General features: G+C 52.5%; 23 non-coding genes across 23 annotated transcripts; all 23 read left to right on the top strand.

Annotated features, from left to right (window-relative positions):
• Positions 1–933: 933 nt before the first annotated feature.
• Positions 934–1124, top strand: LOC146817015 (U2 spliceosomal RNA). The gene has a single exon (XR_014964694.1). It is a non-coding gene; the product is annotated as a U2 spliceosomal RNA (small nuclear RNA).
• Positions 1125–2118: 994 nt separating this feature from the next.
• Positions 2119–2310, top strand: LOC146817014 (U2 spliceosomal RNA). Its single transcript, XR_014964886.1, has one exon. It is a non-coding gene; the product is annotated as a U2 spliceosomal RNA (small nuclear RNA).
• A 1010-nt stretch (positions 2311–3320) lies between these two features.
• On the top strand, positions 3321–3511 carry LOC146817013 (U2 spliceosomal RNA). The gene has a single exon (XR_014964692.1). It is a non-coding gene; the product is annotated as a U2 spliceosomal RNA (small nuclear RNA).
• Positions 3512–4505: 994 nt separating this feature from the next.
• On the top strand, positions 4506–4696 carry LOC146817012 (U2 spliceosomal RNA). The gene has a single exon (XR_014964691.1). It is a non-coding gene; the product is annotated as a U2 spliceosomal RNA (small nuclear RNA).
• A 1026-nt stretch (positions 4697–5722) lies between these two features.
• On the top strand, positions 5723–5914 carry LOC146817011 (U2 spliceosomal RNA). Its single transcript, XR_014964885.1, has one exon. It is a non-coding gene; the product is annotated as a U2 spliceosomal RNA (small nuclear RNA).
• Positions 5915–6923: 1009 nt separating this feature from the next.
• LOC146817010 (U2 spliceosomal RNA) lies at positions 6924–7114 on the top strand. The gene has a single exon (XR_014964690.1). It is a non-coding gene; the product is annotated as a U2 spliceosomal RNA (small nuclear RNA).
• Positions 7115–8108: 994 nt separating this feature from the next.
• On the top strand, positions 8109–8299 carry LOC146817009 (U2 spliceosomal RNA). Its single transcript, XR_014964689.1, has one exon. It is a non-coding gene; the product is annotated as a U2 spliceosomal RNA (small nuclear RNA).
• A 990-nt stretch (positions 8300–9289) lies between these two features.
• On the top strand, positions 9290–9480 carry LOC146817008 (U2 spliceosomal RNA). Its single transcript, XR_014964687.1, has one exon. It is a non-coding gene; the product is annotated as a U2 spliceosomal RNA (small nuclear RNA).
• A 990-nt stretch (positions 9481–10470) lies between these two features.
• Positions 10471–10661, top strand: LOC146817007 (U2 spliceosomal RNA). The gene has a single exon (XR_014964686.1). It is a non-coding gene; the product is annotated as a U2 spliceosomal RNA (small nuclear RNA).
• Positions 10662–11655: 994 nt separating this feature from the next.
• LOC146817006 (U2 spliceosomal RNA) lies at positions 11656–11847 on the top strand. Its single transcript, XR_014964884.1, has one exon. It is a non-coding gene; the product is annotated as a U2 spliceosomal RNA (small nuclear RNA).
• Positions 11848–12857: 1010 nt separating this feature from the next.
• On the top strand, positions 12858–13048 carry LOC146817005 (U2 spliceosomal RNA). Its single transcript, XR_014964685.1, has one exon. It is a non-coding gene; the product is annotated as a U2 spliceosomal RNA (small nuclear RNA).
• Positions 13049–14038: 990 nt separating this feature from the next.
• On the top strand, positions 14039–14229 carry LOC146817004 (U2 spliceosomal RNA). The gene has a single exon (XR_014964684.1). It is a non-coding gene; the product is annotated as a U2 spliceosomal RNA (small nuclear RNA).
• Positions 14230–15223: 994 nt separating this feature from the next.
• LOC146817003 (U2 spliceosomal RNA) lies at positions 15224–15414 on the top strand. Its single transcript, XR_014964683.1, has one exon. It is a non-coding gene; the product is annotated as a U2 spliceosomal RNA (small nuclear RNA).
• A 993-nt stretch (positions 15415–16407) lies between these two features.
• On the top strand, positions 16408–16598 carry LOC146817002 (U2 spliceosomal RNA). Its single transcript, XR_014964682.1, has one exon. It is a non-coding gene; the product is annotated as a U2 spliceosomal RNA (small nuclear RNA).
• Positions 16599–17588: 990 nt separating this feature from the next.
• LOC146817001 (U2 spliceosomal RNA) lies at positions 17589–17779 on the top strand. The gene has a single exon (XR_014964681.1). It is a non-coding gene; the product is annotated as a U2 spliceosomal RNA (small nuclear RNA).
• A 994-nt stretch (positions 17780–18773) lies between these two features.
• On the top strand, positions 18774–18965 carry LOC146817000 (U2 spliceosomal RNA). The gene has a single exon (XR_014964883.1). It is a non-coding gene; the product is annotated as a U2 spliceosomal RNA (small nuclear RNA).
• Positions 18966–19974: 1009 nt separating this feature from the next.
• LOC146816999 (U2 spliceosomal RNA) lies at positions 19975–20165 on the top strand. The gene has a single exon (XR_014964680.1). It is a non-coding gene; the product is annotated as a U2 spliceosomal RNA (small nuclear RNA).
• A 990-nt stretch (positions 20166–21155) lies between these two features.
• On the top strand, positions 21156–21346 carry LOC146816998 (U2 spliceosomal RNA). Its single transcript, XR_014964679.1, has one exon. It is a non-coding gene; the product is annotated as a U2 spliceosomal RNA (small nuclear RNA).
• Positions 21347–22340: 994 nt separating this feature from the next.
• On the top strand, positions 22341–22531 carry LOC146816997 (U2 spliceosomal RNA). The gene has a single exon (XR_014964678.1). It is a non-coding gene; the product is annotated as a U2 spliceosomal RNA (small nuclear RNA).
• A 994-nt stretch (positions 22532–23525) lies between these two features.
• LOC146816996 (U2 spliceosomal RNA) lies at positions 23526–23717 on the top strand. The gene has a single exon (XR_014964882.1). It is a non-coding gene; the product is annotated as a U2 spliceosomal RNA (small nuclear RNA).
• Positions 23718–24727: 1010 nt separating this feature from the next.
• Positions 24728–24918, top strand: LOC146816995 (U2 spliceosomal RNA). Its single transcript, XR_014964676.1, has one exon. It is a non-coding gene; the product is annotated as a U2 spliceosomal RNA (small nuclear RNA).
• Positions 24919–25912: 994 nt separating this feature from the next.
• LOC146816994 (U2 spliceosomal RNA) lies at positions 25913–26103 on the top strand. Its single transcript, XR_014964675.1, has one exon. It is a non-coding gene; the product is annotated as a U2 spliceosomal RNA (small nuclear RNA).
• A 994-nt stretch (positions 26104–27097) lies between these two features.
• Positions 27098–27288, top strand: LOC146816993 (U2 spliceosomal RNA). Its single transcript, XR_014964674.1, has one exon. It is a non-coding gene; the product is annotated as a U2 spliceosomal RNA (small nuclear RNA).
• Positions 27289–27481: the final 193 nt, after the last annotated feature.

Raw genomic sequence — 27481 nt, 5'->3', positions numbered from 1 at the left:
GCGCTACTGTGTTTGCGCGCGAATAAAACCACCCTGGTCACCGCGTCTTGCTTTATTTATGTATTTATGTCATTGATGTGCCGCAAACGCGCTTTATTTATTTATTTATATATTTTTCACGTTTTCTGGAACTTTTTTTTATTTCTATTTCCTTCTCCATCCAGACGCTGCACTTTGGAAGAGAAAAATGTCAGAAGGAGACTGCTTTTCCAGCATCGGAGTTTCCTTCGTTTTTGGATCCATTTCACTGGGGAACGAATTGAGGAAGTTTTACAGCAAGTCAGTAGGATCGAGGTAGAGACGGAAAGAGATGAGGAAAGAGAGGGAGGGAGGGAGAGAGAGAGAGAGAGAGAGAGAGAGAGAGGGAGGGAGGGAGGGAGGGAGGGAGGGAGGGAGGGAGAGAAGTGGACACTGCCCTTGGCTTCTCTGAGCAATGAAGGAAAATACAGAGTCCTTTTCCTTCTTTGCCCGCCCCGCCCGTCCCCGAACGGCCACGAACGGCCAAGCCTTATCTATAGGCCTTTGGCTACAGGGGAGCAGTGTCCCGGGTAGGCGAGGGCGAGGCGCCGGCCACTTCCTGTCGGGGAGCTGTCCAGGGCATCCTGGCCTGATTCCCAGCATCCCCCGGCTGCCAGGCTTTCCGGCCAGCCGGCTAGAAGCAGAGGACAGGAAGGGGCGGGGCATGCAAATGCTAGAAAGAGGACAACGTGGGTATGCTAAGTGACGCCTAACGAGGCGAGAGCCGTGGAGGACTCTGGGAGCCGGGAGAAGGCCCGAGGCCAGGACCTCCTTTCTATGGGCACATGCTGAGCTCCCACTAGGAGTCAGAAAAAGAGGCGAAAGGGCCTCAAGCGACGGTGCGAGGGAAGACCCCGGTCCGGGTCAGCCAGGGAGATTGCTCCGGGAGGTGCGAATTCTGGCACCATTCTGGTTATCGCTTCTCGGCCTTTTGGCTAAGATCAAGTGTAGTATCTGTTCTTATCAGTTTAATATCTGATACGTCCTCTATCTGGGGACCATATATTAAATTGATTTTTGGAACAGGGAGATGGAATAGGAGCTTGCTCTGTCCACTCCACGCATCAACCTGGTATTGCAGTACCTCCAGGAATGGTGCACTTCCCCACCCGGGGAAAACAATGCTGTTGAAAGATAGATGAGAAAACGAAAGTAGCGCTTCACTACGAAACCCTGTAAAGTGGCGCTACTGTGTTTGCGCGCGAATAAAACCACCCTGGTCACCGCGTCTTGCTTTATTTATGTATTTATGTCATTGATGTGCCGCAAACGCGCTTTATTTATTTATTTATATATTTTTCACGTTTTCTGGAACTTTTTTTTATTTCTATTTCCTTCTCCATCCAGACGCTGCACTTTGGAAGAGAAAAATGTCAGAAGGAGACTGCTTTTCCAGCATCGGAGTTTCCTTCGTTTTTGGATCCATTTCACTGGGGAACGAATTGAGGAACTTTTACAGCAAGTCAGTAGGATCGAGGTAGAGACGGAAAGAGATGAGGAAAGAGAGGGACGGAGGGAGAGAGAGAGGGAGGGAGGGAGGGAGGGAGGGAGGGAGGGAGGGAGGCAGAGAAGTGGACACTGCCCTTGGCTTCTCTGAGCAATGAAGGAAAATACAGAGTCCTTTTCCTTCTTTGCCCGCCCCGCCCGTCCCCGAACGGCCACGAACGGCCAAGCCTTATCTATAGGCCTTTGGCTACAGGGGAGCAGTGTCCCGGGTAGGCGAGGGCGAGGCGCCGGCCACTTCCTGTCGGGGAGCTGTCCAGGGCATCCTGGCCTGATTCCCAGCATCCCCCGGCTGCCAGGCTTTCCGGCCAGCCGGCTAGAAGCAGAGGACAGGAAGGGGCGGGGCATGCAAATGCTAGAAAGAGGACAACGTGGGTATGCTAAGTGACGCCTAACGAGGCGAGAGCCGTGGAGGACTCTGGGAGCCGGGAGAAGGCCCGAGGCCAGGACCTCCTTTCTATGGGCACATGCTGAGCTCCCACTAGGAGTCAGAAAAAGAGGCGAAAGGGCCTCAAGCGACGGTGCGAGGGAAGACCCCGGTCCGGGTCAGCCAGGGAGATTGCTCCGGGAGGTGCGAATTCTGGCACCATTCTGGTTATCGCTTCTCGGCCTTTTGGCTAAGATCAAGTGTAGTATCTGTTCTTATCAGTTTAATATCTTGATACGTCCTCTATCTGGGGACCATATATTAAATTGATTTTTGGAACAGGGAGATGGAATAGGAGCTTGCTCTGTCCACTCCACGCATCAACCTGGTATTGCAGTACCTCCAGGAATGGTGCACTTCCCCACCCGGGGAAAACAATGCTGTTGAAAGATAGATGAGAAAACGAAAGTAGCGCTTCACTACGAAACCCTGTAAAGTGGCGCTACTGTGTTTGCGCGCGAATAAAACCACCCTGGTCACCGCGTCTTGCTTTATTTATGTATTTATGTCATTGATGTGCCGCAAACGCGCTTTATTTATTTATTTATATATTTTTCACGTTTTCTGGAACTTTTTTTTATTTCTATTTCCTTCTCCATCCAGACGCTGCACTTTGGAAGAGAAAAATGTCAGAAGGAGACTGCTTTTCCAGCATCGGAGTTTCCTTCGTTTTTGGATCCATTTCACTGGGGAACGAATTGAGGAAGTTTTACAGCAAGTCAGTAGGATCGAGGTAGAGACGGAAAGAGATGAGGAAAGAGAGGGAGGGAGGGAGAGAGAGAGAGAGAGAGAGAGAGAGAGAGGGAGGGAGGGAGGGAGGGAGGGAGGGAGGGAGGGAGAGAAGTGGACACTGCCCTTGGCTTCTCTGAGCAATGAAGGAAAATACAGAGTCCTTTTCCTTCTTTGCCCGCCCCGCCCGTCCCCGAACGGCCACGAACGGCCAAGCCTTATCTATAGGCCTTTGGCTACAGGGGAGCAGTGTCCCGGGTAGGCGAGGGCGAGGCGCCGGCCACTTCCTGTCGGGGAGCTGTCCAGGGCATCCTGGCCTGATTCCCAGCATCCCCCGGCTGCCAGGCTTTCCGGCCAGCCGGCTAGAAGCAGAGGACAGGAAGGGGCGGGGCATGCAAATGCTAGAAAGAGGACAACGTGGGTATGCTAAGTGACGCCTAACGAGGCGAGAGCCGTGGAGGACTCTGGGAGCCGGGAGAAGGCCCGAGGCCAGGACCTCCTTTCTATGGGCACATGCTGAGCTCCCACTAGGAGTCAGAAAAAGAGGCGAAAGGGCCTCAAGCGACGGTGCGAGGGAAGACCCCGGTCCGGGTCAGCCAGGGAGATTGCTCCGGGAGGTGCGAATTCTGGCACCATTCTGGTTATCGCTTCTCGGCCTTTTGGCTAAGATCAAGTGTAGTATCTGTTCTTATCAGTTTAATATCTGATACGTCCTCTATCTGGGGACCATATATTAAATTGATTTTTGGAACAGGGAGATGGAATAGGAGCTTGCTCTGTCCACTCCACGCATCAACCTGGTATTGCAGTACCTCCAGGAATGGTGCACTTCCCCACCCGGGGAAAACAATGCTGTTGAAAGATAGATGAGAAAACGAAAGTAGCGCTTCACTACGAAACCCTGTAAAGTGGCGCTACTGTGTTTGCGCGCGAATAAAACCACCCTGGTCACCGCGTCTTGCTTTATTTATGTATTTATGTCATTGATGTGCCGCAAACGCGCTTTATTTATTTATTTATATATTTTTCACGTTTTCTGGAACTTTTTTTTATTTCTATTTCCTTCTCCATCCAGACGCTGCACTTTGGAAGAGAAAAATGTCAGAAGGAGACTGCTTTTCCAGCATCGGAGTTTCCTTCGTTTTTGGATCCATTTCACTGGGGAACGAATTGAGGAACTTTTACAGCAAGTCAGTAGGATCGAGGTAGAGACGGAAAGAGATGAGGAAAGAGAGGGACGGAGGGAGAGAGAGAGGGAGGGAGGGAGGGAGGGAGGGAGGGAGGGAGGGAGGCAGAGAAGTGGACACTGCCCTTGGCTTCTCTGAGCAATGAAGGAAAATACAGAGTACTTTTCCTTCTTTGCCCGCCCCGCCCGTCCCCGAACGGCCACGAACGGCCAAGCCTTATCTATAGGCCTTTGGCTACAGGGGAGCAGTGTCCCGGGTAGGCGAGGGCGAGGCGCCGGCCACTTCCTGTCGGGGAGCTGTCCAGGGCATCCTGGCCTGATTCCCAGCATCCCCCGGCTGCCAGGCTTTCCGGCCAGCCGGCTAGAAGCAGAGGACAGGAAGGGGCGGGGCATGCAAATGCTAGAAAGAGGACAACGTGGGTATGCTAAGTGACGCCTAACGAGGCGAGAGCCGTGGAGGACTCTGGGAGCCGGGAGAAGGCCCGAGGCCAGGACCTCCTTTCTATGGGCACATGCTGAGCTCCCACTAGGAGTCAGAAAAAGAGGCGAAAGGGCCTCAAGCGACGGTGCGAGGGAAGACCCCGGTCCGGGTCAGCCAGGGAGATTGCTCCGGGAGGTGCGAATTCTGGCACCATTCTGGTTATCGCTTCTCGGCCTTTTGGCTAAGATCAAGTGTAGTATCTGTTCTTATCAGTTTAATATCTGATACGTCCTCTATCTGGGGACCATATATTAAATTGATTTTTGGAACAGGGAGATGGAATAGGAGCTTGCTCTGTCCACTCCACGCATCAACCTGGTATTGCAGTACCTCCAGGAATGGTGCACTTCCCCACCCGGGGAAAACAATGCTGTTGAAAGATAGATGAGAAAACGAAAGTAGCGCTTCACTACGAAACCCTGTAAAGTGGCGCTACTGTGTTTGCGCGCGAATAAAACCACCCTGGTCACCGCGTCTTGCTTTATTTATGTATTTATGTCATTGATGTGCCGCAAACGCGCTTTATTTATTTATTTATATATTTTTCACGTTTTCTGGAACTTTTTTTTATTTCTATTTCCTTCTCCATCCAGACGCTGCACTTTGGAAGAGAAAAATGTCAGAAGGAGACTGCTTTTCCAGCATCGGAGTTTCCTTCGTTTTTGGATCCATTTCACTGGGGAACGAATTGAGGAAGTTTTACAGCAAGTCAGTAGGATCGAGGTAGAGACGGAAAGAGATGAGGAAAGAGAGGGAGGGAGGGAGAGAGAGAGAGAGAGAGAGAGAGAGAGAGAGAGAGAGAGAGGGAGGGAGGGAGGGAGGGAGGGAGGGAGGGAGGGAGGCAGAGAAGTGGACACTGCCCTTGGCTTCTCTGAGCAATGAAGGAAAATACAGAGTCCTTTTCCTTCTTTGCCCGCCCCGCCCGTCCCCGAACGGCCACGAACGGCCAAGCCTTATCTATAGGCCTTTGGCTACAGGGGAGCAGTGTCCCGGGTAGGCGAGGGCGAGGCGCCGGCCACTTCCTGTCGGGGAGCTGTCCAGGGCATCCTGGCCTGATTCCCAGCATCCCCCGGCTGCCAGGCTTTCCGGCCAGCCGGCTAGAAGCAGAGGACAGGAAGGGGCGGGGCATGCAAATGCTAGAAAGAGGACAACGTGGGTATGCTAAGTGACGCCTAACGAGGCGAGAGCCGTGGAGGACTCTGGGAGCCGGGAGAAGGCCCGAGGCCAGGACCTCCTTTCTATGGGCACATGCTGAGCTCCCACTAGGAGTCAGAAAAAGAGGCGAAAGGGCCTCAAGCGACGGTGCGAGGGAAGACCCCGGTCCGGGTCAGCCAGGGAGATTGCTCCGGGAGGTGCGAATTCTGGCACCATTCTGGTTATCGCTTCTCGGCCTTTTGGCTAAGATCAAGTGTAGTATCTGTTCTTATCAGTTTAATATCTTGATACGTCCTCTATCTGGGGACCATATATTAAATTGATTTTTGGAACAGGGAGATGGAATAGGAGCTTGCTCTGTCCACTCCACGCATCAACCTGGTATTGCAGTACCTCCAGGAATGGTGCACTTCCCCACCCGGGGAAAACAATGCTGTTGAAAGATAGATGAGAAAACGAAAGTAGCGCTTCACTACGAAACCCTGTAAAGTGGCGCTACTGTGTTTGCGCGCGAATAAAACCACCCTGGTCACCGCGTCTTGCTTTATTTATGTATTTATGTCATTGATGTGCCGCAAACGCGCTTTATTTATTTATTTATATATTTTTCACGTTTTCTGGAACTTTTTTTTATTTCTATTTCCTTCTCCATCCAGACGCTGCACTTTGGAAGAGAAAAATGTCAGAAGGAGACTGCTTTTCCAGCATCGGAGTTTCCTTCGTTTTTGGATCCATTTCACTGGGGAACGAATTGAGGAAGTTTTACAGCAAGTCAGTAGGATCGAGGTAGAGACGGAAAGAGATGAGGAAAGAGAGGGAGGGAGGGAGAGAGAGAGAGAGAGAGAGAGAGAGAGAGGAGGGAGGGAGGGAGGGAGGGAGGGAGGGAGGGAGAGAAGTGGACACTGCCCTTGGCTTCTCTGAGCAATGAAGGAAAATACAGAGTCCTTTTCCTTCTTTGCCCGCCCCGCCCGTCCCCGAACGGCCACGAACGGCCAAGCCTTATCTATAGGCCTTTGGCTACAGGGGAGCAGTGTCCCGGGTAGGCGAGGGCGAGGCGCCGGCCACTTCCTGTCGGGGAGCTGTCCAGGGCATCCTGGCCTGATTCCCAGCATCCCCCGGCTGCCAGGCTTTCCGGCCAGCCGGCTAGAAGCAGAGGACAGGAAGGGGCGGGGCATGCAAATGCTAGAAAGAGGACAACGTGGGTATGCTAAGTGACGCCTAACGAGGCGAGAGCCGTGGAGGACTCTGGGAGCCGGGAGAAGGCCCGAGGCCAGGACCTCCTTTCTATGGGCACATGCTGAGCTCCCACTAGGAGTCAGAAAAAGAGGCGAAAGGGCCTCAAGCGACGGTGCGAGGGAAGACCCCGGTCCGGGTCAGCCAGGGAGATTGCTCCGGGAGGTGCGAATTCTGGCACCATTCTGGTTATCGCTTCTCGGCCTTTTGGCTAAGATCAAGTGTAGTATCTGTTCTTATCAGTTTAATATCTGATACGTCCTCTATCTGGGGACCATATATTAAATTGATTTTTGGAACAGGGAGATGGAATAGGAGCTTGCTCTGTCCACTCCACGCATCAACCTGGTATTGCAGTACCTCCAGGAATGGTGCACTTCCCCACCCGGGGAAAACAATGCTGTTGAAAGATAGATGAGAAAACGAAAGTAGCGCTTCACTACGAAACCCTGTAAAGTGGCGCTACTGTGTTTGCGCGCGAATAAAACCACCCTGGTCACCGCGTCTTGCTTTATTTATGTATTTATGTCATTGATGTGCCGCAAACGCGCTTTATTTATTTATTTATATATTTTTCACGTTTTCTGGAACTTTTTTTTATTTCTATTTCCTTCTCCATCCAGACGCTGCACTTTGGAAGAGAAAAATGTCAGAAGGAGACTGCTTTTCCAGCATCGGAGTTTCCTTCGTTTTTGGATCCATTTCACTGGGGAACGAATTGAGGAACTTTTACAGCAAGTCAGTAGGATCGAGGTAGAGACGGAAAGAGATGAGGAAAGAGAGGGACGGAGGGAGAGAGAGAGGGAGGGAGGGAGGGAGGGAGGGAGGGAGGGAGGGAGGCAGAGAAGTGGACACTGCCCTTGGCTTCTCTGAGCAATGAAGGAAAATACAGAGTCCTTTTCCTTCTTTGCCCGCCCCGCCCGTCCCCGAACGGCCACGAACGGCCAAGCCTTATCTATAGGCCTTTGGCTACAGGGGAGCAGTGTCCCGGGTAGGCGAGGGCGAGGCGCCGGCCACTTCCTGTCGGGGAGCTGTCCAGGGCATCCTGGCCTGATTCCCAGCATCCCCCGGCTGCCAGGCTTTCCGGCCAGCCGGCTAGAAGCAGAGGACAGGAAGGGGCGGGGCATGCAAATGCTAGAAAGAGGACAACGTGGGTATGCTAAGTGACGCCTAACGAGGCGAGAGCCGTGGAGGACTCTGGGAGCCGGGAGAAGGCCCGAGGCCAGGACCTCCTTTCTATGGGCACATGCTGAGCTCCCACTAGGAGTCAGAAAAAGAGGCGAAAGGGCCTCAAGCGACGGTGCGAGGGAAGACCCCGGTCCGGGTCAGCCAGGGAGATTGCTCCGGGAGGTGCGAATTCTGGCACCATTCTGGTTATCGCTTCTCGGCCTTTTGGCTAAGATCAAGTGTAGTATCTGTTCTTATCAGTTTAATATCTGATACGTCCTCTATCTGGGGACCATATATTAAATTGATTTTTGGAACAGGGAGATGGAATAGGAGCTTGCTCTGTCCACTCCACGCATCAACCTGGTATTGCAGTACCTCCAGGAATGGTGCACTTCCCCACCCGGGGAAAACAATGCTGTTGAAAGATAGATGAGAAAACGAAAGTAGCGCTTCACTACGAAACCCTGTAAAGTGGCGCTACTGTGTTTGCGCGCGAATAAAACCACCCTGGTCACCGCGTCTTGCTTTATTTATGTATTTATGTCATTGATGTGCCGCAAACGCGCTTTATTTATTTATTTATATATTTTTCACGTTTTCTGGAACTTTTTTTTATTTCTATTTCCTTCTCCATCCAGACGCTGCACTTTGGAAGAGAAAAATGTCAGAAGGAGACTGCTTTTCCAGCATCGGAGTTTCCTTCGTTTTTGGATCCATTTCACTGGGGAACGAATTGAGGAACTTTTACAGCAAGTCAGTAGGATCGAGGTAGAGACGGAAAGAGATGAGGAAAGAGAGGGAGGGAGGGAGAGAGAGAGGGAGGGAGGGAGGGAGGGAGGGAGGGAGGGAGGCAGAGAAGTGGACACTGCCCTTGGCTTCTCTGAGCAATGAAGGAAAATACAGAGTCCTTTTCCTTCTTTGCCCGCCCCGCCCGTCCCCGAACGGCCACGAACGGCCAAGCCTTATCTATAGGCCTTTGGCTACAGGGGAGCAGTGTCCCGGGTAGGCGAGGGCGAGGCGCCGGCCACTTCCTGTCGGGGAGCTGTCCAGGGCATCCTGGCCTGATTCCCAGCATCCCCCGGCTGCCAGGCTTTCCGGCCAGCCGGCTAGAAGCAGAGGACAGGAAGGGGCGGGGCATGCAAATGCTAGAAAGAGGACAACGTGGGTATGCTAAGTGACGCCTAACGAGGCGAGAGCCGTGGAGGACTCTGGGAGCCGGGAGAAGGCCCGAGGCCAGGACCTCCTTTCTATGGGCACATGCTGAGCTCCCACTAGGAGTCAGAAAAAGAGGCGAAAGGGCCTCAAGCGACGGTGCGAGGGAAGACCCCGGTCCGGGTCAGCCAGGGAGATTGCTCCGGGAGGTGCGAATTCTGGCACCATTCTGGTTATCGCTTCTCGGCCTTTTGGCTAAGATCAAGTGTAGTATCTGTTCTTATCAGTTTAATATCTGATACGTCCTCTATCTGGGGACCATATATTAAATTGATTTTTGGAACAGGGAGATGGAATAGGAGCTTGCTCTGTCCACTCCACGCATCAACCTGGTATTGCAGTACCTCCAGGAATGGTGCACTTCCCCACCCGGGGAAAACAATGCTGTTGAAAGATAGATGAGAAAACGAAAGTAGCGCTTCACTACGAAACCCTGTAAAGTGGCGCTACTGTGTTTGCGCGCGAATAAAACCACCCTGGTCACCGCGTCTTGCTTTATTTATGTATTTATGTCATTGATGTGCCGCAAACGCGCTTTATTTATTTATTTATATATTTTTCACGTTTTCTGGAACTTTTTTTTATTTCTATTTCCTTCTCCATCCAGACGCTGCACTTTGGAAGAGAAAAATGTCAGAAGGAGACTGCTTTTCCAGCATCGGAGTTTCCTTCGTTTTTGGATCCATTTCACTGGGGAACGAATTGAGGAACTTTTACAGCAAGTCAGTAGGATCGAGGTAGAGACGGAAAGAGATGAGGAAAGAGAGGGAGGGAGGGAGAGAGAGAGGGAGGGAGGGAGGGAGGGAGGGAGGGAGGGAGGCAGAGAAGTGGACACTGCCCTTGGCTTCTCTGAGCAATGAAGGAAAATACAGAGTCCTTTTCCTTCTTTGCCCGCCCCGCCCGTCCCCGAACGGCCACGAACGGCCAAGCCTTATCTATAGGCCTTTGGCTACAGGGGAGCAGTGTCCCGGGTAGGCGAGGGCGAGGCGCCGGCCACTTCCTGTCGGGGAGCTGTCCAGGGCATCCTGGCCTGATTCCCAGCATCCCCCGGCTGCCAGGCTTTCCGGCCAGCCGGCTAGAAGCAGAGGACAGGAAGGGGCGGGGCATGCAAATGCTAGAAAGAGGACAACGTGGGTATGCTAAGTGACGCCTAACGAGGCGAGAGCCGTGGAGGACTCTGGGAGCCGGGAGAAGGCCCGAGGCCAGGACCTCCTTTCTATGGGCACATGCTGAGCTCCCACTAGGAGTCAGAAAAAGAGGCGAAAGGGCCTCAAGCGACGGTGCGAGGGAAGACCCCGGTCCGGGTCAGCCAGGGAGATTGCTCCGGGAGGTGCGAATTCTGGCACCATTCTGGTTATCGCTTCTCGGCCTTTTGGCTAAGATCAAGTGTAGTATCTGTTCTTATCAGTTTAATATCTGATACGTCCTCTATCTGGGGACCATATATTAAATTGATTTTTGGAACAGGGAGATGGAATAGGAGCTTGCTCTGTCCACTCCACGCATCAACCTGGTATTGCAGTACCTCCAGGAATGGTGCACTTCCCCACCCGGGGAAAACAATGCTGTTGAAAGATAGATGAGAAAACGAAAGTAGCGCTTCACTACGAAACCCTGTAAAGTGGCGCTACTGTGTTTGCGCGCGAATAAAACCACCCTGGTCACCGCGTCTTGCTTTATTTATGTATTTATGTCATTGATGTGCCGCAAACGCGCTTTATTTATTTATTTATATATTTTTCACGTTTTCTGGAACTTTTTTTTATTTCTATTTCCTTCTCCATCCAGACGCTGCACTTTGGAAGAGAAAAATGTCAGAAGGAGACTGCTTTTCCAGCATCGGAGTTTCCTTCGTTTTTGGATCCATTTCACTGGGGAACGAATTGAGGAACTTTTACAGCAAGTCAGTAGGATCGAGGTAGAGACGGAAAGAGATGAGGAAAGAGAGGGACGGAGGGAGAGAGAGAGGGAGGGAGGGAGGGAGGGAGGGAGGGAGGGAGGGAGGCAGAGAAGTGGACACTGCCCTTGGCTTCTCTGAGCAATGAAGGAAAATACAGAGTCCTTTTCCTTCTTTGCCCGCCCCGCCCGTCCCCGAACGGCCACGAACGGCCAAGCCTTATCTATAGGCCTTTGGCTACAGGGGAGCAGTGTCCCGGGTAGGCGAGGGCGAGGCGCCGGCCACTTCCTGTCGGGGAGCTGTCCAGGGCATCCTGGCCTGATTCCCAGCATCCCCCGGCTGCCAGGCTTTCCGGCCAGCCGGCTAGAAGCAGAGGACAGGAAGGGGCGGGGCATGCAAATGCTAGAAAGAGGACAACGTGGGTATGCTAAGTGACGCCTAACGAGGCGAGAGCCGTGGAGGACTCTGGGAGCCGGGAGAAGGCCCGAGGCCAGGACCTCCTTTCTATGGGCACATGCTGAGCTCCCACTAGGAGTCAGAAAAAGAGGCGAAAGGGCCTCAAGCGACGGTGCGAGGGAAGACCCCGGTCCGGGTCAGCCAGGGAGATTGCTCCGGGAGGTGCGAATTCTGGCACCATTCTGGTTATCGCTTCTCGGCCTTTTGGCTAAGATCAAGTGTAGTATCTGTTCTTATCAGTTTAATATCTTGATACGTCCTCTATCTGGGGACCATATATTAAATTGATTTTTGGAACAGGGAGATGGAATAGGAGCTTGCTCTGTCCACTCCACGCATCAACCTGGTATTGCAGTACCTCCAGGAATGGTGCACTTCCCCACCCGGGGAAAACAATGCTGTTGAAAGATAGATGAGAAAACGAAAGTAGCGCTTCACTACGAAACCCTGTAAAGTGGCGCTACTGTGTTTGCGCGCGAATAAAACCACCCTGGTCACCGCGTCTTGCTTTATTTATGTATTTATGTCATTGATGTGCCGCAAACGCGCTTTATTTATTTATTTATATATTTTTCACGTTTTCTGGAACTTTTTTTTATTTCTATTTCCTTCTCCATCCAGACGCTGCACTTTGGAAGAGAAAAATGTCAGAAGGAGACTGCTTTTCCAGCATCGGAGTTTCCTTCGTTTTTGGATCCATTTCACTGGGGAACGAATTGAGGAAGTTTTACAGCAAGTCAGTAGGATCGAGGTAGAGACGGAAAGAGATGAGGAAAGAGAGGGAGGGAGGGAGAGAGAGAGAGAGAGAGAGAGAGAGAGAGGGAGGGAGGGAGGGAGGGAGGGAGGGAGGGAGGGAGAGAAGTGGACACTGCCCTTGGCTTCTCTGAGCAATGAAGGAAAATACAGAGTCCTTTTCCTTCTTTGCCCGCCCCGCCCGTCCCCGAACGGCCACGAACGGCCAAGCCTTATCTATAGGCCTTTGGCTACAGGGGAGCAGTGTCCCGGGTAGGCGAGGGCGAGGCGCCGGCCACTTCCTGTCGGGGAGCTGTCCAGGGCATCCTGGCCTGATTCCCAGCATCCCCCGGCTGCCAGGCTTTCCGGCCAGCCGGCTAGAAGCAGAGGACAGGAAGGGGCGGGGCATGCAAATGCTAGAAAGAGGACAACGTGGGTATGCTAAGTGACGCCTAACGAGGCGAGAGCCGTGGAGGACTCTGGGAGCCGGGAGAAGGCCCGAGGCCAGGACCTCCTTTCTATGGGCACATGCTGAGCTCCCACTAGGAGTCAGAAAAAGAGGCGAAAGGGCCTCAAGCGACGGTGCGAGGGAAGACCCCGGTCCGGGTCAGCCAGGGAGATTGCTCCGGGAGGTGCGAATTCTGGCACCATTCTGGTTATCGCTTCTCGGCCTTTTGGCTAAGATCAAGTGTAGTATCTGTTCTTATCAGTTTAATATCTGATACGTCCTCTATCTGGGGACCATATATTAAATTGATTTTTGGAACAGGGAGATGGAATAGGAGCTTGCTCTGTCCACTCCACGCATCAACCTGGTATTGCAGTACCTCCAGGAATGGTGCACTTCCCCACCCGGGGAAAACAATGCTGTTGAAAGATAGATGAGAAAACGAAAGTAGCGCTTCACTACGAAACCCTGTAAAGTGGCGCTACTGTGTTTGCGCGCGAATAAAACCACCCTGGTCACCGCGTCTTGCTTTATTTATGTATTTATGTCATTGATGTGCCGCAAACGCGCTTTATTTATTTATTTATATATTTTTCACGTTTTCTGGAACTTTTTTTTATTTCTATTTCCTTCTCCATCCAGACGCTGCACTTTGGAAGAGAAAAATGTCAGAAGGAGACTGCTTTTCCAGCATCGGAGTTTCCTTCGTTTTTGGATCCATTTCACTGGGGAACGAATTGAGGAACTTTTACAGCAAGTCAGTAGGATCGAGGTAGAGACGGAAAGAGATGAGGAAAGAGAGGGAGGGAGGGAGAGAGAGAGGGAGGGAGGGAGGGAGGGAGGGAGGGAGGGAGGCAGAGAAGTGGACACTGCCCTTGGCTTCTCTGAGCAATGAAGGAAAATACAGAGTCCTTTTCCTTCTTTGCCCGCCCCGCCCGTCCCCGAACGGCCACGAACGGCCAAGCCTTATCTATAGGCCTTTGGCTACAGGGGAGCAGTGTCCCGGGTAGGCGAGGGCGAGGCGCCGGCCACTTCCTGTCGGGGAGCTGTCCAGGGCATCCTGGCCTGATTCCCAGCATCCCCCGGCTGCCAGGCTTTCCGGCCAGCCGGCTAGAAGCAGAGGACAGGAAGGGGCGGGGCATGCAAATGCTAGAAAGAGGACAACGTGGGTATGCTAAGTGACGCCTAACGAGGCGAGAGCCGTGGAGGACTCTGGGAGCCGGGAGAAGGCCCGAGGCCAGGACCTCCTTTCTATGGGCACATGCTGAGCTCCCACTAGGAGTCAGAAAAAGAGGCGAAAGGGCCTCAAGCGACGGTGCGAGGGAAGACCCCGGTCCGGGTCAGCCAGGGAGATTGCTCCGGGAGGTGCGAATTCTGGCACCATTCTGGTTATCGCTTCTCGGCCTTTTGGCTAAGATCAAGTGTAGTATCTGTTCTTATCAGTTTAATATCTGATACGTCCTCTATCTGGGGACCATATATTAAATTGATTTTTGGAACAGGGAGATGGAATAGGAGCTTGCTCTGTCCACTCCACGCATCAACCTGGTATTGCAGTACCTCCAGGAATGGTGCACTTCCCCACCCGGGGAAAACAATGCTGTTGAAAGATAGATGAGAAAACGAAAGTAGCGCTTCACTACGAAACCCTGTAAAGTGGCGCTACTGTGTTTGCGCGCGAATAAAACCACCCTGGTCACCGCGTCTTGCTTTATTTATGTATTTATGTCATTGATGTGCCGCAAACGCGCTTTATTTATTTATTTATATATTTTTCACGTTTTCTGGAACTTTTTTTTATTTCTATTTCCTTCTCCATCCAGACGCTGCACTTTGGAAGAGAAAAATGTCAGAAGGAGACTGCTTTTCCAGCATCGGAGTTTCCTTCGTTTTTGGATCCATTTCACTGGGGAACGAATTGAGGAACTTTTACAGCAAGTCAGTAGGATCGAGGTAGAGACGGAAAGAGATGAGGAAAGAGAGGGACGGAGGGAGAGAGAGAGGGAGGGAGGGAGGGAGGGAGGGAGGGAGGGAGGGAGGCAGAGAAGTGGACACTGCCCTTGGCTTCTCTGAGCAATGAAGGAAAATACAGAGTCCTTTTCCTTCTTTGCCCGCCCCGCCCGTCCCCGAACGGCCACGAACGGCCAAGCCTTATCTATAGGCCTTTGGCTACAGGGGAGCAGTGTCCCGGGTAGGCGAGGGCGAGGCGCCGGCCACTTCCTGTCGGGGAGCTGTCCAGGGCATCCTGGCCTGATTCCCAGCATCCCCCGGCTGCCAGGCTTTCCGGCCAGCCGGCTAGAAGCAGAGGACAGGAAGGGGCGGGGCATGCAAATGCTAGAAAGAGGACAACGTGGGTATGCTAAGTGACGCCTAACGAGGCGAGAGCCGTGGAGGACTCTGGGAGCCGGGAGAAGGCCCGAGGCCAGGACCTCCTTTCTATGGGCACATGCTGAGCTCCCACTAGGAGTCAGAAAAAGAGGCGAAAGGGCCTCAAGCGACGGTGCGAGGGAAGACCCCGGTCCGGGTCAGCCAGGGAGATTGCTCCGGGAGGTGCGAATTCTGGCACCATTCTGGTTATCGCTTCTCGGCCTTTTGGCTAAGATCAAGTGTAGTATCTGTTCTTATCAGTTTAATATCTGATACGTCCTCTATCTGGGGACCATATATTAAATTGATTTTTGGAACAGGGAGATGGAATAGGAGCTTGCTCTGTCCACTCCACGCATCAACCTGGTATTGCAGTACCTCCAGGAATGGTGCACTTCCCCACCCGGGGAAAACAATGCTGTTGAAAGATAGATGAGAAAACGAAAGTAGCGCTTCACTACGAAACCCTGTAAAGTGGCGCTACTGTGTTTGCGCGCGAATAAAACCACCCTGGTCACCGCGTCTTGCTTTATTTATGTATTTATGTCATTGATGTGCCGCAAACGCGCTTTATTTATTTATTTATATATTTTTCACGTTTTCTGGAACTTTTTTTTATTTCTATTTCCTTCTCCATCCAGACGCTGCACTTTGGAAGAGAAAAATGTCAGAAGGAGACTGCTTTTCCAGCATCGGAGTTTCCTTCGTTTTTGGATCCATTTCACTGGGGAACGAATTGAGGAACTTTTACAGCAAGTCAGTAGGATCGAGGTAGAGACGGAAAGAGATGAGGAAAGAGAGGGAGGGAGGGAGAGAGAGAGGGAGGGAGGGAGGAGGAGGGAGGGAGGGAGGGAGGCAGAGAAGTGGACACTGCCCTTGGCTTCTCTGAGCAATGAAGGAAAATACAGAGTCCTTTTCCTTCTTTGCCCGCCCCGCCCGTCCCCGAACGGCCACGAACGGCCAAGCCTTATCTATAGGCCTTTGGCTACAGGGGAGCAGTGTCCCGGGTAGGCGAGGGCGAGGCGCCGGCCACTTCCTGTCGGGGAGCTGTCCAGGGCATCCTGGCCTGATTCCCAGCATCCCCCGGCTGCCAGGCTTTCCGGCCAGCCGGCTAGAAGCAGAGGACAGGAAGGGGCGGGGCATGCAAATGCTAGAAAGAGGACAACGTGGGTATGCTAAGTGACGCCTAACGAGGCGAGAGCCGTGGAGGACTCTGGGAGCCGGGAGAAGGCCCGAGGCCAGGACCTCCTTTCTATGGGCACATGCTGAGCTCCCACTAGGAGTCAGAAAAAGAGGCGAAAGGGCCTCAAGCGACGGTGCGAGGGAAGACCCCGGTCCGGGTCAGCCAGGGAGATTGCTCCGGGGAGGTGCGAATTCTGGCACCATTCTGGTTATCGCTTCTCGGCCTTTTGGCTAAGATCAAGTGTAGTATCTGTTCTTATCAGTTTAATATCTGATACGTCCTCTATCTGGGGACCATATATTAAATTGATTTTTGGAACAGGGAGATGGAATAGGAGCTTGCTCTGTCCACTCCACGCATCAACCTGGTATTGCAGTACCTCCAGGAATGGTGCACTTCCCCACCCGGGGAAAACAATGCTGTTGAAAGATAGATGAGAAAACGAAAGTAGCGCTTCACTACGAAACCCTGTAAAGTGGCGCTACTGTGTTTGCGCGCGAATAAAACCACCCTGGTCACCGCGTCTTGCTTTATTTATGTATTTATGTCATTGATGTGCCGCAAACGCGCTTTATTTATTTATTTATATATTTTTCACGTTTTCTGGAACTTTTTTTTATTTCTATTTCCTTCTCCATCCAGACGCTGCACTTGGAAGAGAAAAATGTCAGAAGGAGACTGCTTTTCCAGCATCGGAGTTTCCTTCGTTTTTGGATCCATTTCACTGGGGAACGAATTGAGGAACTTTTACAGCAAGTCAGTAGGATCGAGGTAGAGACGGAAAGAGATGAGGAAAGAGAGGGAGGGAGGGGAGAGAGAGAGGGAGGGAGGGAGGGAGGGAGGGAGGGAGGGAGGCAGAGAAGTGGACACTGCCCTTGGCTTCTCTGAGCAATGAAGGAAAATACAGAGTCCTTTTCCTTCTTTGCCCGCCCCGCCCGTCCCCGAACGGCCACGAACGGCCAAGCCTTATCTATAGGCCTTTGGCTACAGGGGAGCAGTGTCCCGGGTAGGCGAGGGCGAGGCGCCGGCCACTTCCTGTCGGGGAGCTGTCCAGGGCATCCTGGCCTGATTCCCAGCATCCCCCGGCTGCCAGGCTTTCCGGCCAGCCGGCTAGAAGCAGAGGACAGGAAGGGGCGGGGCATGCAAATGCTAGAAAGAGGACAACGTGGGTATGCTAAGTGACGCCTAACGAGGCGAGAGCCGTGGAGGACTCTGGGAGCCGGGAGAAGGCCCGAGGCCAGGACCTCCTTTCTATGGGCACATGCTGAGCTCCCACTAGGAGTCAGAAAAAGAGGCGAAAGGGCCTCAAGCGACGGTGCGAGGGAAGACCCCGGTCCGGGTCAGCCAGGGAGATTGCTCCGGGAGGTGCGAATTCTGGCACCATTCTGGTTATCGCTTCTCGGCCTTTTGGCTAAGATCAAGTGTAGTATCTGTTCTTATCAGTTTAATATCTGATACGTCCTCTATCTGGGGACCATATATTAAATTGATTTTTGGAACAGGGAGATGGAATAGGAGCTTGCTCTGTCCACTCCACGCATCAACCTGGTATTGCAGTACCTCCAGGAATGGTGCACTTCCCCACCCGGGGAAAACAATGCTGTTGAAAGATAGATGAGAAAACGAAAGTAGCGCTTCACTACGAAACCCTGTAAAGTGGCGCTACTGTGTTTGCGCGCGAATAAAACCACCCTGGTCACCGCGTCTTGCTTTATTTATGTATTTATGTCATTGATGTGCCGCAAACGCGCTTTATTTATTTATTTATATATTTTTCACGTTTTCTGGAACTTTTTTTTATTTCTATTTCCTTCTCCATCCAGACGCTGCACTTTGGAAGAGAAAAATGTCAGAAGGAGACTGCTTTTCCAGCATCGGAGTTTCCTTCGTTTTTGGATCCATTTCACTGGGGAACGAATTGAGGAACTTTTACAGCAAGTCAGTAGGATCGAGGTAGAGACGGAAAGAGATGAGGAAAGAGAGGGACGGAGGGAGAGAGAGAGGGAGGGAGGGAGGGAGGGAGGGAGGGAGGGAGGGAGGCAGAGAAGTGGACACTGCCCTTGGCTTCTCTGAGCAATGAAGGAAAATACAGAGTCCTTTTCCTTCTTTGCCCGCCCCGCCCGTCCCCGAACGGCCACGAACGGCCAAGCCTTATCTATAGGCCTTTGGCTACAGGGGAGCAGTGTCCCGGGTAGGCGAGGGCGAGGCGCCGGCCACTTCCTGTCGGGGAGCTGTCCAGGGCATCCTGGCCTGATTCCCAGCATCCCCCGGCTGCCAGGCTTTCCGGCCAGCCGGCTAGAAGCAGAGGACAGGAAGGGGCGGGGCATGCAAATGCTAGAAAGAGGACAACGTGGGTATGCTAAGTGACGCCTAACGAGGCGAGAGCCGTGGAGGACTCTGGGAGCCGGGAGAAGGCCCGAGGCCAGGACCTCCTTTCTATGGGCACATGCTGAGCTCCCACTAGGAGTCAGAAAAAGAGGCGAAAGGGCCTCAAGCGACGGTGCGAGGGAAGACCCCGGTCCGGGTCAGCCAGGGAGATTGCTCCGGGAGGTGCGAATTCTGGCACCATTCTGGTTATCGCTTCTCGGCCTTTTGGCTAAGATCAAGTGTAGTATCTGTTCTTATCAGTTTAATATCTTGATACGTCCTCTATCTGGGGACCATATATTAAATTGATTTTTGGAACAGGGAGATGGAATAGGAGCTTGCTCTGTCCACTCCACGCATCAACCTGGTATTGCAGTACCTCCAGGAATGGTGCACTTCCCCACCCGGGGAAAACAATGCTGTTGAAAGATAGATGAGAAAACGAAAGTAGCGCTTCACTACGAAACCCTGTAAAGTGGCGCTACTGTGTTTGCGCGCGAATAAAACCACCCTGGTCACCGCGTCTTGCTTTATTTATGTATTTATGTCATTGATGTGCCGCAAACGCGCTTTATTTATTTATTTATATATTTTTCACGTTTTCTGGAACTTTTTTTTATTTCTATTTCCTTCTCCATCCAGACGCTGCACTTTGGAAGAGAAAAATGTCAGAAGGAGACTGCTTTTCCAGCATCGGAGTTTCCTTCGTTTTTGGATCCATTTCACTGGGGAACGAATTGAGGAAGTTTTACAGCAAGTCAGTAGGATCGAGGTAGAGACGGAAAGAGATGAGGAAAGAGAGGGAGGGAGGGAGAGAGAGAGAGAGAGAGAGAGAGAGAGAGGAGGGAGGGAGGGAGGGAGGGAGGGAGGGAGGGAGAGAAGTGGACACTGCCCTTGGCTTCTCTGAGCAATGAAGGAAAATACAGAGTCCTTTTCCTTCTTTGCCCGCCCCGCCCGTCCCCGAACGGCCACGAACGGCCAAGCCTTATCTATAGGCCTTTGGCTACAGGGGAGCAGTGTCCCGGGTAGGCGAGGGCGAGGCGCCGGCCACTTCCTGTCGGGGAGCTGTCCAGGGCATCCTGGCCTGATTCCCAGCATCCCCCGGCTGCCAGGCTTTCCGGCCAGCCGGCTAGAAGCAGAGGACAGGAAGGGGCGGGGCATGCAAATGCTAGAAAGAGGACAACGTGGGTATGCTAAGTGACGCCTAACGAGGCGAGAGCCGTGGAGGACTCTGGGAGCCGGGAGAAGGCCCGAGGCCAGGACCTCCTTTCTATGGGCACATGCTGAGCTCCCACTAGGAGTCAGAAAAAGAGGCGAAAGGGCCTCAAGCGACGGTGCGAGGGAAGACCCCGGTCCGGGTCAGCCAGGGAGATTGCTCCGGGAGGTGCGAATTCTGGCACCATTCTGGTTATCGCTTCTCGGCCTTTTGGCTAAGATCAAGTGTAGTATCTGTTCTTATCAGTTTAATATCTGATACGTCCTCTATCTGGGGACCATATATTAAATTGATTTTTGGAACAGGGAGATGGAATAGGAGCTTGCTCTGTCCACTCCACGCATCAACCTGGTATTGCAGTACCTCCAGGAATGGTGCACTTCCCCACCCGGGGAAAACAATGCTGTTGAAAGATAGATGAGAAAACGAAAGTAGCGCTTCACTACGAAACCCTGTAAAGTGGCGCTACTGTGTTTGCGCGCGAATAAAACCACCCTGGTCACCGCGTCTTGCTTTATTTATGTATTTATGTCATTGATGTGCCGCAAACGCGCTTTATTTATTTATTTATATATTTTTCACGTTTTCTGGAACTTTTTTTTATTTCTATTTCCTTCTCCATCCAGACGCTGCACTTTGGAAGAGAAAAATGTCAGAAGGAGACTGCTTTTCCAGCATCGGAGTTTCCTTCGTTTTTGGATCCATTTCACTGGGGAACGAATTGAGGAACTTTTACAGCAAGTCAGTAGGATCGAGGTAGAGACGGAAAGAGATGAGGAAAGAGAGGGAGGGAGGGAGAGAGAGAGGGAGGGAGGGAGGGAGGGAGGGAGGGAGGGAGGCAGAGAAGTGGACACTGCCCTTGGCTTCTCTGAGCAATGAAGGAAAATACAGAGTCCTTTTCCTTCTTTGCCCGCCCCGCCCGTCCCCGAACGGCCACGAACGGCCAAGCCTTATCTATAGGCCTTTGGCTACAGGGGAGCAGTGTCCCGGGTAGGCGAGGGCGAGGCGCCGGCCACTTCCTGTCGGGGAGCTGTCCAGGGCATCCTGGCCTGATTCCCAGCATCCCCCGGCTGCCAGGCTTTCCGGCCAGCCGGCTAGAAGCAGAGGACAGGAAGGGGCGGGGCATGCAAATGCTAGAAAGAGGACAACGTGGGTATGCTAAGTGACGCCTAACGAGGCGAGAGCCGTGGAGGACTCTGGGAGCCGGGAGAAGGCCCGAGGCCAGGACCTCCTTTCTATGGGCACATGCTGAGCTCCCACTAGGAGTCAGAAAAAGAGGCGAAAGGGCCTCAAGCGACGGTGCGAGGGAAGACCCCGGTCCGGGTCAGCCAGGGAGATTGCTCCGGGAGGTGCGAATTCTGGCACCATTCTGGTTATCGCTTCTCGGCCTTTTGGCTAAGATCAAGTGTAGTATCTGTTCTTATCAGTTTAATATCTGATACGTCCTCTATCTGGGGACCATATATTAAATTGATTTTTGGAACAGGGAGATGGAATAGGAGCTTGCTCTGTCCACTCCACGCATCAACCTGGTATTGCAGTACCTCCAGGAATGGTGCACTTCCCCACCCGGGGAAAACAATGCTGTTGAAAGATAGATGAGAAAACGAAAGTAGCGCTTCACTACGAAACCCTGTAAAGTGGCGCTACTGTGTTTGCGCGCGAATAAAACCACCCTGGTCACCGCGTCTTGCTTTATTTATGTATTTATGTCATTGATGTGCCGCAAACGCGCTTTATTTATTTATTTATATATTTTTCACGTTTTCTGGAACTTTTTTTTATTTCTATTTCCTTCTCCATCCAGACGCTGCACTTTGGAAGAGAAAAATGTCAGAAGGAGACTGCTTTTCCAGCATCGGAGTTTCCTTCGTTTTTGGATCCATTTCACTGGGGAACGAATTGAGGAACTTTTACAGCAAGTCAGTAGGATCGAGGTAGAGACGGAAAGAGATGAGGAAAGAGAGGGACGGAGGGAGAGAGAGAGGGAGGGAGGGAGGGAGGGAGGGAGGGAGGGAGGGAGGCAGAGAAGTGGACACTGCCCTTGGCTTCTCTGAGCAATGAAGGAAAATACAGAGTCCTTTTCCTTCTTTGCCCGCCCCGCCCGTCCCCGAACGGCCACGAACGGCCAAGCCTTATCTATAGGCCTTTGGCTACAGGGGAGCAGTGTCCCGGGTAGGCGAGGGCGAGGCGCCGGCCACTTCCTGTCGGGGAGCTGTCCAGGGCATCCTGGCCTGATTCCCAGCATCCCCCGGCTGCCAGGCTTTCCGGCCAGCCGGCTAGAAGCAGAGGACAGGAAGGGGCGGGGCATGCAAATGCTAGAAAGAGGACAACGTGGGTATGCTAAGTGACGCCTAACGAGGCGAGAGCCGTGGAGGACTCTGGGAGCCGGGAGAAGGCCCGAGGCCAGGACCTCCTTTCTATGGGCACATGCTGAGCTCCCACTAGGAGTCAGAAAAAGAGGCGAAAGGGCCTCAAGCGACGGTGCGAGGGAAGACCCCGGTCCGGGTCAGCCAGGGAGATTGCTCCGGGAGGTGCGAATTCTGGCACCATTCTGGTTATCGCTTCTCGGCCTTTTGGCTAAGATCAAGTGTAGTATCTGTTCTTATCAGTTTAATATCTGATACGTCCTCTATCTGGGGACCATATATTAAATTGATTTTTGGAACAGGGAGATGGAATAGGAGCTTGCTCTGTCCACTCCACGCATCAACCTGGTATTGCAGTACCTCCAGGAATGGTGCACTTCCCCACCCGGGGAAAACAATGCTGTTGAAAGATAGATGAGAAAACGAAAGTAGCGCTTCACTACGAAACCCTGTAAAGTGGCGCTACTGTGTTTGCGCGCGAATAAAACCACCCTGGTCACCGCGTCTTGCTTTATTTATGTATTTATGTCATTGATGTGCCGCAAACGCGCTTTATTTATTTATTTATATATTTTTCACGTTTTCTGGAACTTTTTTTTATTTCTATTTCCTTCTCCATCCAGACGCTGCACTTTGGAAGAGAAAAATGTCAGAAGGAGACTGCTTTTCCAGCATCGGAGTTTCCTTCGTTTTTGGATCCATTTCACTGGGGAACGAATTGAGGAACTTTTACAGCAAGTCAGTAGGATCGAGGTAGAGACGGAAAGAGATGAGGAAAGAGAGGGACGGAGGGAGAGAGAGAGGGAGGGAGGGAGGGAGGGAGGGAGGGAGGGAGGGAGGCAGAGAAGTGGACACTGCCCTTGGCTTCTCTGAGCAATGAAGGAAAATACAGAGTCCTTTTCCTTCTTTGCCCGCCCCGCCCGTCCCCGAACGGCCACGAACGGCCAAGCCTTATCTATAGGCCTTTGGCTACAGGGGAGCAGTGTCCCGGGTAGGCGAGGGCGAGGCGCCGGCCACTTCCTGTCGGGGAGCTGTCCAGGGCATCCTGGCCTGATTCCCAGCATCCCCCGGCTGCCAGGCTTTCCGGCCAGCCGGCTAGAAGCAGAGGACAGGAAGGGGCGGGGCATGCAAATGCTAGAAAGAGGACAACGTGGGTATGCTAAGTGACGCCTAACGAGGCGAGAGCCGTGGAGGACTCTGGGAGCCGGGAGAAGGCCCGAGGCCAGGACCTCCTTTCTATGGGCACATGCTGAGCTCCCACTAGGAGTCAGAAAAAGAGGCGAAAGGGCCTCAAGCGACGGTGCGAGGGAAGACCCCGGTCCGGGTCAGCCAGGGAGATTGCTCCGGGAGGTGCGAATTCTGGCACCATTCTGGTTATCGCTTCTCGGCCTTTTGGCTAAGATCAAGTGTAGTATCTGTTCTTATCAGTTTAATATCTTGATACGTCCTCTATCTGGGGACCATATATTAAATTGATTTTTGGAACAGGGAGATGGAATAGGAGCTTGCTCTGTCCACTCCACGCATCAACCTGGTATTGCAGTACCTCCAGGAATGGTGCACTTCCCCACCCGGGGAAAACAATGCTGTTGAAAGATAGATGAGAAAACGAAAGTAGCGCTTCACTACGAAACCCTGTAAAGTGGCGCTACTGTGTTTGCGCGCGAATAAAACCACCCTGGTCACCGCGTCTTGCTTTATTTATGTATTTATGTCATTGATGTGCCGCAAACGCGCTTTATTTATTTATTTATATATTTTTCACGTTTTCTGGAACTTTTTTTTATTTCTATTTCCTTCTCCATCCAGACGCTGCACTTTGGAAGAGAAAAATGTCAGAAGGAGACTGCTTTTCCAGCATCGGAGTTTCCTTCGTTTTTGGATCCATTTCACTGGGGAACGAATTGAGGAAGTTTTACAGCAAGTCAGTAGGATCGAGGTAGAGACGGAAAGAGATGAGGAAAGAGAGGGAGGGAGGGAGAGAGAGAGAGAGAGAGAGAGAGAGAGAGGGAGGGAGGGAGGGAGGGAGGGAGGGAGGGAGGGAGAGAAGTGGACACTGCCCTTGGCTTCTCTGAGCAATGAAGGAAAATACAGAGTCCTTTTCCTTCTTTGCCCGCCCCGCCCGTCCCCGAACGGCCACGAACGGCCAAGCCTTATCTATAGGCCTTTGGCTACAGGGGAGCAGTGTCCCGGGTAGGCGAGGGCGAGGCGCCGGCCACTTCCTGTCGGGGAGCTGTCCAGGGCATCCTGGCCTGATTCCCAGCATCCCCCGGCTGCCAGGCTTTCCGGCCAGCCGGCTAGAAGCAGAGGACAGGAAGGGGCGGGGCATGCAAATGCTAGAAAGAGGACAACGTGGGTATGCTAAGTGACGCCTAACGAGGCGAGAGCCGTGGAGGACTCTGGGAGCCGGGAGAAGGCCCGAGGCCAGGACCTCCTTTCTATGGGCACATGCTGAGCTCCCACTAGGAGTCAGAAAAAGAGGCGAAAGGGCCTCAAGCGACGGTGCGAGGGAAGACCCCGGTCCGGGTCAGCCAGGGAGATTGCTCCGGGAGGTGCGAATTCTGGCACCATTCTGGTTATCGCTTCTCGGCCTTTTGGCTAAGATCAAGTGTAGTATCTGTTCTTATCAGTTTAATATCTGATACGTCCTCTATCTGGGGACCATATATTAAATTGATTTTTGGAACAGGGAGATGGAATAGGAGCTTGCTCTGTCCACTCCACGCATCAACCTGGTATTGCAGTACCTCCAGGAATGGTGCACTTCCCCACCCGGGGAAAACAATGCTGTTGAAAGATAGATGAGAAAACGAAAGTAGCGCTTCACTACGAAACCCTGTAAAGTGGCGCTACTGTGTTTGCGCGCGAATAAAACCACCCTGGTCACCGCGTCTTGCTTTATTTATGTATTTATGTCATTGATGTGCCGCAAACGCGCTTTATTTATTTATTTATATATTTTTCACGTTTTCTGGAACTTTTTTTTATTTCTATTTCCTTCTCCATCCAGACGCTGCACTTTGGAAGAGAAAAATGTCAGAAGGAGACTGCTTTTCCAGCATCGGAGTTTCCTTCGTTTTTGGATCCATTTCACTGGGGAACGAATTGAGGAACTTTTACAGCAAGTCAGTAGGATCGAGGTAGAGACGGAAAGAGATGAGGAAAGAGAGGGAGGGAGGGAGAGAGAGAGGGAGGGAGGGAGGGAGGGAGGGAGGGAGGGAGGGAGGCAGAGAAGTGGACACTGCCCTTGGCTTCTCTGAGCAATGAAGGAAAATACAGAGTCCTTTTCCTTCTTTGCCCGCCCCGCCCGTCCCCGAACGGCCACGAACGGCCAAGCCTTATCTATAGGCCTTTGGCTACAGGGGAGCAGTGTCCCGGGTAGGCGAGGGCGAGGCGCCGGCCACTTCCTGTCGGGGAGCTGTCCAGGGCATCCTGGCCTGATTCCCAGCATCCCCCGGCTGCCAGGCTTTCCGGCCAGCCGGCTAGAAGCAGAGGACAGGAAGGGGCGGGGCATGCAAATGCTAGAAAGAGGACAACGTGGGTATGCTAAGTGACGCCTAACGAGGCGAGAGCCGTGGAGGACTCTGGGAGCCGGGAGAAGGCCCGAGGCCAGGACCTCCTTTCTATGGGCACATGCTGAGCTCCCACTAGGAGTCAGAAAAAGAGGCGAAAGGGCCTCAAGCGACGGTGCGAGGGAAGACCCCGGTCCGGGTCAGCCAGGGAGATTGCTCCGGGAGGTGCGAATTCTGGCACCATTCTGGTTATCGCTTCTCGGCCTTTTGGCTAAGATCAAGTGTAGTATCTGTTCTTATCAGTTTAATATCTGATACGTCCTCTATCTGGGGACCATATATTAAATTGATTTTTGGAACAGGGAGATGGAATAGGAGCTTGCTCTGTCCACTCCACGCATCAACCTGGTATTGCAGTACCTCCAGGAATGGTGCACTTCCCCACCCGGGGAAAACAATGCTGTTGAAAGATAGATGAGAAAACGAAAGTAGCGCTTCACTACGAAACCCTGTAAAGTGGCGCTACTGTGTTTGCGCGCGAATAAAACCACCCTGGTCACCGCGTCTTGCTTTATTTATGTATTTATGTCATTGATGTGCCGCAAACGCGCTTTATTTATTTATTTATATATTTTTCACGTTTTCTGGAACTTTTTTTTATTTCTATTTCCTTCTCCATCCAGACGCTGCACTTTGGAAGAGAAAAATGTCAGAAGGAGACTGCTTTTCCAGCATCGGAGTTTCCTTCGTTTTTGGATCCATTTCACTGGGGAACGAATTGAGGAACTTTTACAGCAAGTCAGTAGGATCGAGGTAGAGACGGAAAGAGATGAGGAAAGAGAGGGACGGAGGGAGAGAGAGAGGGAGGGAGGGAGGGAGGGAGGGAGGGAGGGAGGGAGGCAGAGAAGTGGACACTGCCCTTGGCTTCTCTGAGCAATGAAGGAAAATACAGAGTCCTTTTCCTTCTTTGCCCGCCCCGCCCGTCCCCGAACGGCCACGAACGGCCAAGCCTTATCTATAGGCCTTTGGCTACAGGGGAGCAGTGTCCCGGGTAGGCGAGGGCGAGGCGCCGGCCACTTCCTGTCGGGGAGCTGTCCAGGGCATCCTGGCCTGATTCCCAGCATCCCCCGGCTGCCAGGCTTTCCGGCCAGCCGGCTAGAAGCAGAGGACAGGAAGGGGCGGGGCATGCAAATGCTAGAAAGAGGACAACGTGGGTATGCTAAGTGACGCCTAACGAGGCGAGAGCCGTGGAGGACTCTGGGAGCCGGGAGAAGGCCCGAGGCCAGGACCTCCTTTCTATGGGCACATGCTGAGCTCCCACTAGGAGTCAGAAAAAGAGGCGAAAGGGCCTCAAGCGACGGTGCGAGGGAAGACCCCGGTCCGGGTCAGCCAGGGAGATTGCTCCGGGAGGTGCGAATTCTGGCACCATTCTGGTTATCGCTTCTCGGCCTTTTGGCTAAGATCAAGTGTAGTATCTGTTCTTATCAGTTTAATATCTGATACGTCCTCTATCTGGGGACCATATATTAAATTGATTTTTGGAACAGGGAGATGGAATAGGAGCTTGCTCTGTCCACTCCACGCATCAACCTGGTATTGCAGTACCTCCAGGAATGGTGCACTTCCCCACCCGGGGAAAACAATGCTGTTGAAAGATAGATGAGAAAACGAAAGTAGCGCTTCACTACGAAACCCTGTAAAGTGGCGCTACTGTGTTTGCGCGCGAATAAAACCACCCTGGTCACCGCGTCTTGCTTTATTTATGTATTTATGTCATTGATGTGCCGCAAACGCGCTTTATTTATTTATTTATATATTTT

This window comes from Triturus cristatus, chromosome 6 (assembly GCF_964204655.1).
Source record: "Triturus cristatus chromosome 6, aTriCri1.1, whole genome shotgun sequence".
Classification (NCBI taxonomy): Eukaryota; Metazoa; Chordata; class Amphibia; order Caudata; family Salamandridae; genus Triturus; species Triturus cristatus.
Note: the sequence above shows the minus strand (reverse complement) of the source record. Positions and strands in the feature narration are given on the sequence as shown.